The sequence below is a fragment of the Calliphora vicina genome, chromosome 4 (assembly GCF_958450345.1).
Source record: "Calliphora vicina chromosome 4, idCalVici1.1, whole genome shotgun sequence".
NCBI lineage: Eukaryota > Metazoa > Arthropoda > Insecta > Diptera > Calliphoridae > Calliphora > Calliphora vicina.
Genome location: NC_088783.1, coordinates 20,510,864 through 20,521,053, shown reverse-complemented (window position 1 = coordinate 20,521,053; position 10,190 = coordinate 20,510,864).

The following is a 10,190-nucleotide window of genomic DNA, read 5'->3' as shown; positions in this document are numbered from 1 at the left end:
ATAGAATAAGGGTAACGGCATTTACAGATAACGGTATAAACTATTATATCGGTAACGGTAATTGCAGTTATTTCGGGGTAACGTTAGCCAATCTTAAGAAAAAAAACAAGAACGTAGGAATTTGAGTGAGAAAAATTTATTTACAAATTGTTTCCAGTTATTTTTTATACCCGCAAGAACCGTTTTAAGTTTATGCTATTGTCTGTGTGGTTTCTGGTTTGTGTTTTAAATAATAAACAATAAAATTGACTTACTTTTTGGAAGCTTTATTTCAAATTTATAACTACAAATTTTAAAAATATAAACGTTACAACATTTTATGGTAAAGTATTTACTGGGAAGGAAAATGATCAGAGCTATAATTTTTAAACAAATAGTAAAAAATATTTATCTTTGAAACTGAAAACAAAACTGATTTCAAAGCACTTAATATAAATTAGAAATAAATTAAAATGGACATTGATTAATAATTGTTAAAGGCGTATTTGGGATTGACATATTTGACTGATCTCAAGAATTCATTAAATTAGAAAAGTTCACTAAAAAATCCAATTCCTGGATAAATTAAAATCACCGCAAGTGAAAATTGTCCATTGACAATAAAGTGATCGTATTTGGTCCAAACATCCCAGAGTTCACTGTGACAAACCTTTTATATTCATGACAATTTTAGACAATTTCTCCTATTGAAATCACGAAAATTTATTTACATGTGTAAGTTTTTCTCGTATGTGTAATTTTGGCATGAGGCATGTGTAGTTTATAATTGTCTTGATGGCAACACTGGTGAGAACATACAGTTTAGCCTAGCCATTGTTTGTAAACAATGTACGCTCATGTTGATTTGTTGACATTATCGTTTTACAACAACTTCATTATTATTATTATTACATACATGTAGTATGTATGCCTGCATAATTTCTTGAGGTTTTTGTTGTTTCAATTGTTGTACTAGGAGTGAATAGAAACAGAAATATATGTAAAATATTTTGCAATACAAAATTATCAGTTTTAAATTCTTTCCTTTAGTTTATTTGCTTAAGGTTTCATTTGCGTGTTGTGTGCGTAGAAAAAGTGAATGTGAATGATGTTTATACGAAATGAAATGCTGGAATTTAAGACTAAATGCAGAGAGACGACGGACTACTGACTGGCTATAAATGTTTATTAAATAAATCGATCTTTATTCAAATCAACATCAATTATAAATTGGAAAATACGGGAATATGGGATGGATATTGAACGAAGCTGGTTTACATGAAAGATTTGCAATAATTGAACTGAAACAAGTCAGCATGATTTTCTGTATGGGATAAATTAATCTTATATACTCAATGTTTGCATCTTAAAGATCACATTTTTATTTAAATATCCAACAGAAATAAGTTTTTTAAACTGCAACAATTGTGCAAAAATGTTTGGTTATGATTTAGAGATGACAGTTTTTAACATTAGTCAAAATCAAACCTCTAGTTATCCCCTATCTATTAACCTCTAGTTATCCCCTATCTAATAAACGTCGAAATGCTTGTCAAGATAAAATATTATCAGATATAGTCCCCATTTATTAGTATTATTGCTTCATTATGACAAAAATGTTAGTGCTTTTACTCAGACAACTTTGTCTTGACAACAAACGTCATTAATTGTTATGATAAATATTTGTCAAGTATAGACAGGGGGTTATGGAAAATTTTGCTCATATCCATCAATAGTATATTTGCGATCGCATAATTTATATGGGAGATATTTACTATTTACGCTTTTTAATGATTTAAATATGTAAGTTCCCTCCACTCTATGTTATAGGGTATTAAACTATTCTGTTATTACTTAAATATTCAAGGGCTTTATTATCTGCACTATACACATAAATAACACATCATCATGTCTATACGCACTACACCTTAATGCAATGTGTTATGGGCATTTTCCAGTCCCTCATTAACCCTTTTCGGTCTTGTGACTTTTAATAATGTATTTTTAACTTTCATTATCTTTTTTGTTTTTCTGTTTTTTATTATTACAAAATGTGTTTATTTTTTATTTGCATTGATATTTGTTATTATAGGTCAGTGCGCGGTTTATAGCTATTTGTTTAGTTTTTTCTTTTAATACATACATTTTGCATATAAAATTGGTTGGGTTTTTTTTTATATTATGTATTATTTTTGTTATTTTTCTTTTTTCTACTGATAACACTAACAACAAATTCATTCATAAATTTAATGTCGTAGAGCAAAGTAAAAAAAAAGAAACGGAAAAAAGTAGACAAAGTAAAGGGGCAAGTCAAAAACATTGTATGCTGTATAAGTTTATTTTTATTTTTTAATTCACGCATCTTCTTGTGAGACAAAAATTGATGAGACACTGAAAAAATTAAAAGCAAACAAATTATCTGCAATAAAAACACATCCATCCATCCAACCATCTATCTAGCATGATCAGCATGGCTGCTGGGAGGGAAGTGGTCGATCTTACCAGCTTCAATAGCATGCATAAAATAGCTGCAATGATTAAACCTGACATTTCAAGATTATAGATTTGAATTATTGGAACATTGTTTTGAATTTGTATAGATTAATTTTATACGACTACATGACGTTGGCGCCATATAGCAAAAAAAAAAGAAGAAATATGTTAAAAAGAGGGTGATGAAAATAAGAAAAAAAAATTATATAGATTAATATTACTAAATCAGAGCTCTTTACATTAAAAGTGGAATATTTCTTAGAATTCATTTCAAATAATAAATTAATCGTGAAATTAATGTATTAATTGGTTTTTAAACGGCTGGAATAGAAGATGTAATGAAGATGTTAGTTTTGAGTTGGTAATCGTATAATCGATTAATCGTTTTGGATTTTAATTATTTGAATACATTTCTTTTTCACGAAGATAATACTGCTGGCAAGGCAATTGAATTTCACAAATTGTTTGAAAGCTCAAGTTTAATTTGTCATTGATTCAATATGTACTATTTTATAAGTATCTATTTTCAAAAATGGCAGACAGATACGATCTTGAAAGTATTCTCAGTATTTGGCAAAAATCTTTTTCAAACAGAGTTTTTTTTTTCATATTTGTTAATGAAAAGTAATTCAAAGGAGCCAATCAAAATCATGGAGTTGTGGTTCATTTAAAAAATTAAAGGTAGTTCGGGGAATTTTGTAAATCGATCGTCCAGTGACCGATTTTTTCCTTAACAATTGCAAAGTGTTGAGTACGAATTGCATCCATAGTTCTTATTCTCAATAACTAGTCTATAGCCGACCGAAGCTGAATCATTTATATGGTCGGATTATATTCGTTACCTAGTCTTAGCCATTAAATAATAGTTAGTCAATTGAGACCCGAAGAAATTATCTCATCGGTTTGCATCCATAGTTATTATCCCCAATAACTAGTCGTTATGCATCCGAGCATTTATCTCATCGAATTGTATTCATTAGTTATCCTTACCAATAAACCATAGTAAGCAGATTAAGAATTTATTTCACTGGTTTGCATCCGGAAATTATTAGCCGAGAACCGAACTATTGATCTCGTCGGAATGTATATATTTGCTTCTTTTAACCAACTAACCGTAGTTTGCTGATTAAGGGCTGACGAATTTATCTCAGAACATACAATGCATTGCAATATTGCTTGAAATTAATTTTCTAATTTTGTTTTAGTACAATCTTCAATTTATTTCACTATCGATAATTGTGAACATTGGAATACTCTCTTCCGTTCGGCCCCTGCTGCCTGTGAGAGCCGACCACAAGTTTATAATTATGTTTAAATTATGACCCTAATAACAGTATTCCAATTATAGGCACAGTAACGAGTCGATGGTATCCCCAAACAAGGCAGCTCTGTGCTAAAGTAGATTTCAATGAAACAGACATTTGAACAACCTAGATGGCCTAAGCTTACCCAAGATTGAAAGAAAAACTGCATCACAATATTAAATTCATAAAATAAACATGAAAAAAAATGTTTAGTCAAGTTTTTCACATTACCAATCGAAATTAAAGATTATGTTTGAAACATTTTTCGTTAAAGTTAACTGATAGCCCTGCCTCTAATACTGGGTGCTTTCGTATTTAAATCAACATGGAGCGTAATCAAATTTTAGAGTTTGAAAAGTCTTAAAACTTTATTTTCTGAAGCAACAGTGGTGCTTTTATTGCTTTTCTGTCCGAAATCTGCAGCAAAACTTATTTTAAACCCATTTAAAATAAGTTAGTGTCCCAGTACAGATTGCACAGTTTAATCCAGGAGCAAATCCAAAACCGAAACCGAAAAGTTTTAATATAAAAAAGGAAAAAAGAAAAATGTAAAATGGTTTAATCCTAATTGAATTTCTTTTAAAGTTTATATAGGGACTAATTTAATAATAAAGGGTGGGTGTCAAATTATGAAATGTCAAGAATTAAGCTGTCATCCTTTGATATTCATTAAGAACAAACTTTGGAATCTTTCACTGTGGAATGCATGGAACATTGGCTTTTTGAAAAACTAAAAGAGACATCTAATTTTTTAGCAAAATGCGGTTCTTTAAACAAAACTTCTTTGGTGGCAGCAAACCGGCACCATGAGGCTTGATTTGGCAATCTAGGGACTATTTTCTCTGAGGCCATTTGAAATATCAGGTTAACGTGAGTAAACCATACACAACGGATCCTCTGAAAGTTGAAATTCTGTGCAGCATTAATCAAATTTTATGAAAAGAGCGCATGTCAGCCGAATTGTCCATTTTCCCGACATTATATTCAATTATTAATTGAATGTGTTTAGAATGGGTTTCATTCCCTTCGGTTTCCGTTGGCAAATGTTTTAAGTTCAATACTGTTTGTTTTAACGTTTGAAATATAAGTTTCTGTATCATTAAACAAATTGCACATACTATTTATCTAAGTTCATATTAATTATTGCGTAGTTCTTGTCAAGATAAGTGACGTAGAAAACAGATGTAAAAAATTTCAGCCAACATGTGCAACATAACAAATATTTCTTGGCCGATTAATGAATATTATCAGATAATGTGGCACAAGCTGAAAACGGATTTGAACGGGGTTTGTTAAATTTTTGAGTGGGACTTGAGCAAAAACAGTTTATGAAAATCACTTAGTTTTCAAATAAAAATTGTTTTCCCATCGTGAACATTATCACCACTTAGGTTGCTGACAACTGAATTAGGTCTTTGACGGGAGAGTTCCCGATCTATGTGTATTTATCTATGATTTAAAGTAAGGCGAATTTAACAAGGTGGCAGCAGTGGCGAATTCATAAATTTTTAATAAATTTTAAGGAAAATAACATGTAATGAAATGAAATTTTGAAAACAATAAAATTAAAACTTGAACAGTACAATTTCTATAATCAGCTGCGCTTCACCTTGGTAAATTCACCTTTGTTTGAATATTTTTCCAGATAAAAATATAGATTTTCCCTTACATAATCAGCCCAATTATGAATAAAAATTCCCCGGGAGTTGTTTCCATTTTCTCATTTTTCCTATTCAAATTCAATGGGAAAAAACTCCCGGGGAACAAACTCCCGCGGAATTTTTTATTCATAATTGGGCTGAATCTAAATTATTATAATACTACTTATTTGAACAACTGAAACACATTATGGCTATATTGATGTGATGATCATATGATCAGCTAAGAATTCAAATAGTGTGAAGACAGCTTTACTTATCGATTAGGAACTTACAACATGTTACTCCAGTAAATTGAATATCGAGTTTGAGGTTTACATAAACAATAATAAGTTCTGGTGAGAACTATTTTTGGACATACTGTCTGTTATTAAGTACTTTGTAAATTCCGCAGGTGCTATTTGTTTTTATTTTGTGTAAATTACAAACAGATATAATTTATGTTTAATATAATCGCTAATTGCTTTTGAGAAGAATCAACGACACATGTATTGTACATTGAAATTCACACTAAACATAAACAACACCAGCCAGCTTCAACACAAAAAAGGCCAATTCAAAAGAATTCCAACCTTCCAAAGGAATCTCAAAAATTAAACGAAGCTAATCAAGAAAAAAATATACAAACCAAATCCTCTTACATATTGAAACGACATTAAAAAGTAACCAAGCCTTAAAAATACTTTTGAAAATGGTTTCAAAAACGATTTATGGGCATTAACAAACTTGATACAGTAGAGAGTAAAATTAAACACACTTTCAAGCTCATAAACAATTATCATCACATGATTAAGAACGGGTTTAGCTAGTTTAGTAACAGAATATTAAAAAATATATATGTATATACCGCATACAACTTAGATGCACTTTTATCGGTTAAATGTTTAAATTAAAGGTGGGGAGTTTCTCTTAATAAAGGGTTCTTTATGGTTTGAGTGTTTGGTTATGTAAATATTTTGTATTATTAATGTAATTTATATGCGTAAAGTGTCATCAACTTTTAAATTAAAACACGTAACGTAAAATTACTTAGATAAAACCGTCTGTCACTGAACATTCGTAACATAAATGACGATCAACAGCGATGAAAATGAGTAAATTATTGATAAAACATCCGGTGCTTTTTAATTCTTATAACTTGTTTTAATTCAATTTTTTTTTGTTGTTTCACTACTAAATTTAGTATTTGTTGTAAATTTCATTTCAATATTGTTTTGTCAACATTTTCTATAAACAACTTTTGTATATACAAACATATTATAAAACCGTAGAATTTGTTTTTGTTTGATTTAAATTCTGAGCTCAAAACGCGTTCAAGTGTTTCAGTGCTTTGAATAAAAATAAACTAGTTTTAGACGTCAATGCTCACAATAATGAGAAAAATATAATAACAATATAAATTGTTAATACAGGTGATTTTAATTTTTTTTTCGTTTTTATTCAAAAACAAAAGGGTATAGAAATAATGCAATTTTTAGGTCAATAAATGTTGTATATTTAGTTCTATACAAATTAAAAATAATTAAACATTTAAAACAGAATGATTCATAAAATCGGGGCATAACCACGCCCTTAGATTAGGCGAATTTTTTTAAAATGTTCTAAAGTTAATTTTTTAAACATTTTAATCAGATTTTTGTTTTGTAAGAGTTTTGATCTCAAATACATTCAGAGCTTCGAACGAAATAATTTAATTTAAGCTTCATTTACTAAAATCTGAATTCTCAATAATAAAAAAATACATTCCAAAAACATTTGACCTTTGTTAATTCAAATCTAATCGAAATTGAATGAAAATATTCTTTTTTTTATTCAATTTGATTTTGCTTCTAATCATTTCCAAAATGTATTGGATAAACTGTCTAAAGCCTTTTTGAAATAGATCTGAATTGAAGAAAAATTTAATCATTCAAAAAATTGTATTAAGCGATTTTTTAAAGGATTTGAATTAAAGAAAACTTAAATGATTCAATAAGAAATAAATTCTTTAAAGATTGAATTCCCAATGCAATGAATTACATTTTTCGATCTTTTGAGTACATCAAAGGTTAATTTAACAAAAATTCGATATATTTTTATGAAAAATCCTAAATATTCTAAAATTTTACCTTTGACCTGATTGTAAAAAGAAAAATCTTTTTAATTGGTTTTATGAATACAGATCAAATTATTGCCAACATCGCGTTTTTCCCGAAATCCTTAAAGTTTAAATCTCAGCTACGTCATAATTTTGAGAGGTTAACCAACATCTTTTTGTCTTTTATTCTCGTATAAATTGTCAATAAAATCCGAATAAACAATTCTTAAATTTTAAGAATTTGTTTCAGAAAGTTTTAGTAATTTTAAAAGTGGAGTTTTGCTCCTGTCAATCGTCATCTGTCAGTTGACTCCTATCAAAATTTGAACAAGCTGCGTCATTTAGTTGTGTTTGACAGCCGTTGATAGCGGACTGCCTCGTGACTTGAGAAGAAATTGGTAAAAAATGCTCATTAAAAATTATTTTTGGCCGAAAAAAACCATCATTCCAATCTTGACAAATACTATGGGAACTCTGCTCCATTAATTTCAATGGTAAAAAAATGATTCACTGAATTTCGTTGTGGTCGTACACCCGAACAATTGAAAAAATCACGACATAGTGTTGATCGATCGGAGACTGAATGTGCGAGAGATTGTGAAAGCCACAAATCTTATTTCTTATTTGGAATAAAAAAAAATTTAGAAACGTTGGACAAAGTTCATAGAGCTTTTTATCCAAAAACCCAGTACGGACTTTTTGACACACCCTCGTTCTTAAATTTATATCAGAGCATTTGCAAATCTTAGGAATAGTCTTAAATTATAAAATTTCACAAAACGAGTATTTTTTTTATATAAATAATGCATTTGAGACATAATGGTCCGAGGAATTAATAATAACTCGAAATTTTAGAATTTTTTTTTTACTTTTATAAATTTTTAGAAAGAAAATTCTGTATAGATTACGATTCCGTTTCCAAAACGGAAAAAAATCTCATTTAAATTGTTTTCCAAACTTCAGAGCCGATGAGGCACGCAGTTGCACACTAATCCGATCCGCACTCCTCTAAACTTGAAAAAATAGTTAAAAAATCATGTAGACTAAAACTTTTGCAGAGTTTTTATGCATTTTGTTAAAAAAAAATATTTAACAAACTTATGGCAAATAAGTAACCTACAGAAAGAAATATGTACATTCTTAAATTTATGAAATTTTAAAATTTGGCAAAATAAACATTTTTTTAATTAACATGCACGCCTTTAAAAAATCACACAAAAAACCAGAATTTAATAAATAATTTATTATAATTAATTAAATTCAACATATTTCCAGTTTATTAAAAAAGTAAACACACTAAAAATAAAACGTTCAAATTTGGTTATGCACAAAAAATCGCAATATTTCGACACCGTCTTTTGTATTTATTACTACCCGTACTAATAATGACAAGGTAGAGGTCGTTAATACATCAAAATTCACAACCAAACACGTACTTTTTTACAGCAGTTAATAATAATTTTAGACACAACAACACCAACACACTCAATATTAGATGGAAAAACAATAATTTTTAAATTCTTTTGTTTTAATTGTTTACTATTTTAACTTTTTATTTTTTTTTTAATTGTTTAAACTTTATTTTATTTTAATTCAATATTTTTTTGTCTTACTTATATTTAACCGTTTTATTATTAATATTATTATTTTTTATATTATTTATTTAATCACCTCGATTTTAAATAATTACTTTTGATTTGACGCGCTCGTTATTTTCTTTCGTAATTTTTACCACTTTACGGTTACAAGTTTTATTCACAACTGCTTAAAGTTATGACAAGTGGAGCTAGTTTTTAACCATAGCTACACTCGTACAATCTCTCTCTCCCAGTCAGTGTTTTGTTCATTATGTTGTTGCTGTTGTTGTTGTTTCCCCCACACAAGATCTCTAACATAAACAGAGCGCCACAACACCAACAACAACTCTTTATTCATTCATTAAAAACAAAAAACAACGTTAAAAAACCGTTAAATACAAATTAACTCTTACTCTCCAGCTATCTCTTATTTGCTCAGTACACTCCTAATTACTCACCTGTTTGGGCAAATACCTATGTTGTTAACAAAAAAAGTATAAATAAATTAATCAAATAAACTCTGTTGTTATATTTTGTCTATATTAAAATCTATTTTAATTAACAACTTTTTTTTAAAAAATCCTCGTGCATATAAACATTTTTCCATTTGTTGGGGGATTGTTTAACATTTTGTGTTTGAATTGAATTGTGTTAATTACATACTTTCGATTTCCTTATTTGTTGTTGTTTTTATTACTCTCTTTATACGCATGAAATCTATTTGGAAATATTTAGTACACACCACAAAAGTAGGGAAGAATAGACAATTTGATAGTTCATTGCTAGTTGTGTGGTCCTGTTGTACAATATTTATTTGTTTTTAATTGTTATTGCAGTTTCTGTTCGGTTACAGAAGTTTTGGTGTTAATAATAAATTTGTATTTATTTTGATACGAGTTTATTTTCAGAATACAGTGCAGTTAGTCATTAAAAAATGAGATCTAACAAAATTGTTTGAACATTTGTCGTTTTATTTACAAAATTAGGGCAGGCCCCTAGTTTTATACAAGATTGGTTACTGTTACCCCTAAAATACCCTTAACCTTCGCTTTACCAAAGGTTTTTTATGTTCATGGTTTACCAATACCCACCCGGGTGACAC